A 3,780-nucleotide genomic window follows, 5' to 3' on the forward strand; every position below is an offset into this window, starting at 1 on the left:
AGCTCTTTTTTTTTTTTATTGTGCTGACATTGTCACAAGGACATGGCTTGTTAGGAAAAAGTAGTGATTTGAGAACACTTAAACTGCAATTTAGAAAGCCTTTCCGCTATTTTGAGTCTTTGGCATGCCATACACTATAATTACATCCATGTGCCTGCATCATGCCATGTAAATAATACAAGCATTTTTTTTTTATATTCACATGGACTAGACGCCTTCCTGATTCTTCACAGGCCAGGAGAACACTGAAAAGATCAAGACAGACCTCAAACTGAGCATGCTTAGGCCCCAGTTGAGAACACAGTGAGATCTGGAATGTCTAGTTAAAAGAAATCAGAGGTGCTTGCTTTGGCAGCTCATATACTAAAATTGAAATGATACAGAGAAGATTAGCACAGCCCCTGCCCAAGGATGACACACAAACAAAAAAAAAACTACAGGGCACCACAGTCAGTATCTGAGCCACATGGATGGCATTTATAGTAGGATGAATGCAGTCAGCCTTGTTTGTGTGCTCATGGTAATTTCAATATTCATTCTGTAGGGCCCATGCTGCCCAAGCTGGCCCGGAACTCATTTGAGCCTGGTTTTCAGTGGTTGCCCTGCCTCAGTACCCCCCAGCTATGACTACAAATACACAGCACTGTGGCTCCTTGTTTATGGCCCCACCCCACACAGAGAGTTTGAAGCATTGGAAAAAGAAAGGGAATTGCTATTTACCAAGCCTCTATTTGGGCACAGGTCTGGCTACTTTAGGTATTGTTATCATAATCCTGGATCTGCAAGAAGATACAGGGCAGTGGAAAGTAGCAGGGACGTCTGGCCAGACCACAAGTGATGGAGTCTCTGTTTTGACTGCTTTTCAGAAGTAAATTTGTGCAGAGTTGTCTTAAATCCTAACTGTACATCTGCAAACTCCTAACAGCCATCTTGTCTCTGTTGAGAGGGCCAGGGATAGTCATCTACAGCTACCTGGAAAGGCCATCTGGATGTGTCCCTTGGGCTAGTGAGGTGTCTTAGTGGGTAAGTGCACCTGCCCCCAAGCCTGAGGACCTGAGTTAGATCTCCAGGACACACATGATGGAAGGTGAGAAATGACTCCTGGCATGTTCTCTCTCTCTCTCTCTCTCTCTCTCTCTTTCTCACACACACACACACACACACACACACACACACACACACTAAATAAATGTGATCAAAATTTAAACAAAACAACAAAGAAATTATGCCCTTGACCACTTAAATTTATTAGCACTCTTGTTCACAAGAAGATCTTTTTTCCCCCTTTAGAACACAGGGAAACATACTCTTTGGGCATGTTTCTGTTAACATAAAATAAAGCCAGCTGGAGCCAGGGAGATGACTCTGTATGTAAAGTACTTGCTGCCAAACAGGCCATCTGAGTTCGCTCTCCAAGGCCCACTGGGTAGAACTGACCCCCCAAAGTGGTCTTCTGACTTCTACATGGACACTGTGGCCAATAGAGGATGGCAGATCCCTTGGGATTTGAGTTACAGATGGTTGAGAGCTTCTATGTGGGTGTTGGGAATTGAACCTGGGTCCTTGAGAAGAGCAGCCAGTACTCTTAGACTTCTGAGCCAGCTCTCCAGATCCCCAAATACTATTTTTAATGTATTGGCTTACTATAGCTTTTTATATTTTTTCGTGTATTTTATGTGTATGTGTGACATGTATGTATGATGTGGGTGCATGCATGTGTCTGTGTTCATATGTGTGAGTGCAGGTATGCATATATGGAAGTAAAGGACAATCTGGAGTGCTGGTCCTCACCGCCCTCTTTGAGATAGCCCTTCTCATTTGCTGCTGTGTGTACCAGGCTCCATGACAGCCCAGGCCTCCCATTTCACTGAAGTACTGTGATTACAGGAAATATCACCTCATCAGGCTTTACATATGTAGTGAGATATTTACTTTGTCTCCTTCTGTGGCGTTGACCACGCCCATTGGGGGTGGAGCCAGGGGTGGAAGTGACCTGTGGAAGGAGGTCTGAGGAAGACTCTGGGGAAAGCTCTCTTGCTGGCAAGACTCATAGGAGATCATCGGGTGGAACTTGCTGGTATTCATCTGTCTAGGTTGTAAGCTATTTCTCCCTGAATAAACATCTATTCGGCCTATTTGTTTATCCTGATCCTTATTTAACCGCAATATACATAGGTTCTGGGGATTCAAATTGAGGTCCTTACCCTGGTGAAGCAAGTAATTTACCCATTGAGAAATCTCCTTTGCCCTTTATTTGTTTTTGTTGTTTTGTCTGTTGTTTTTTTAAGACCTCACTGTGGAGCCCCATCTGGCTTGGAACTTGCTATGAAAACCGTGGTAGCCTTGAACTTGCAGGTGATCCTCCTGCCTCTGCCTCCCAAGAGCTGGGATTATAGGCAAACACTGCCCTACCTGGATTAAATTTGTTACGTTTTGTTTGAGACAGGGTTTCTCTGTGTAGCCCTGGCTATCCTGGAACTTGCTCTTCTGTAGACCAGGCTAGCCTCACACTTGAAGATCCACCTGCCTCTGTCTCCTGGGTGCTGGGATTAAAGGCATGCCCCACCACTGCCTGGCCTGGCTTAAATTTTTTTGTTTGTTTGTTTCTCTGTGTAGCCATGGCTATCCCTGAACTCACTTTGTAGAGCAGGCTAACTTGGATTTCACAGAGATCCACCTGCATCAGCCTCCCAAATGCTGGGATAAAGGAGTGCCACACCACCGCCCAGCCTAAATTTCTTAATATAGAAACAAATCTCTTAGCCAGTTATGGAGGAGTACAGCTTTAATCCCAGCACTCTGGAGGCAAAGGTAGGAGGATCTGTGTGAGTTCAAGGCCAGCCTAGTCTACATACTGAGCTCCAGAAGAGAATTATACATAAAGACCCTATCTCAGAGGGGGAAAAAAAAAAGAAGAGAGAAGAAAAAAGAAAGAACTGAAAGGAAAAAAGTGAGAAAGAAAAAGAAACTTTTAAATTTTCTTCATTTTCCCTTCTCCATTATGGGTTTGAAACCTATGTCATGTATTGCAGAAGAATCTCATGTTCATTCAGGTTCTGGTATGTTTCCACTAGTGTCTTTTGTCAGTTCTGTTAATAACACATGGGGTAAGCTTACATCTTTTTTCATTTTTAATTTTCATCTCAAGCATATGAATGTTTTGCCTGCATGTACATCTATGCACCATGTTCATGCCTGGTGCCCGTGGATGGCATGGATCCCTGGAACTGGGGTTACAAATGGTTGTGAGCCACCACATATGGGTGCTGGCAATTGAACCTGAGTCCTCTGGGAAAGCAGCCAGTGCTCTTAACCAGCTCTCCAGCCCAGCTTGCATCTTTTATATATGGTGTGTGTGTGTGCGTGCGCGCGCGTGTGTGTGCGTGTTCATTCGTGCACACATGTGAGTACAGATGTCTACAGAGCACAGAAGAGGATGGAGTTACCAGCAGTTGTGAGCCACCCTCTGTGGGTGCTTGCATCTGAACTCGGGTCCCTTGCAAGAGCAGCCAGTGCTCTTAACCACTGAGTCACCTCTCCAGCCTCCATGCTAATTTTTTAGTTTGTTTACAAAACTAGGGATTAAACCCAGAACTACGTATTCTAGGCAAGCTCTCTCTACCACTTAGCTACTTCTGCAACCACACCAGTTCCTTGTTACATCCAAGAGAACAGGTGTAGAGAGGTGATGGGACTCCTAGTGGAGCTGCAAGCTCAAGGGGACGTCCCAGGCCCTGGGACTGCTCCCAAGATCTTACCTCTGAGTTTACCTAGGTGTGT

At 44.9% G+C, this 3,780-nt stretch overlaps 1 non-coding gene across 1 annotated transcript; it reads left to right on the plus strand.

The window, feature by feature from the left end:
* Positions 1–339: 339 nt before the first annotated feature.
* LOC127221771 (U6 spliceosomal RNA) lies at positions 340–446 on the plus strand. The gene has a single exon (XR_007834493.1). It is a non-coding gene; the product is annotated as a U6 spliceosomal RNA (small nuclear RNA).
* The last annotated feature ends 3,334 nt before the right edge of the window (positions 447–3,780 follow it).

Source organism: Phodopus roborovskii, unplaced genomic scaffold (assembly GCF_943737965.1).
Source record: "Phodopus roborovskii unplaced genomic scaffold, PHOROB, whole genome shotgun sequence".
NCBI lineage: Eukaryota > Metazoa > Chordata > Mammalia > Rodentia > Cricetidae > Phodopus > Phodopus roborovskii.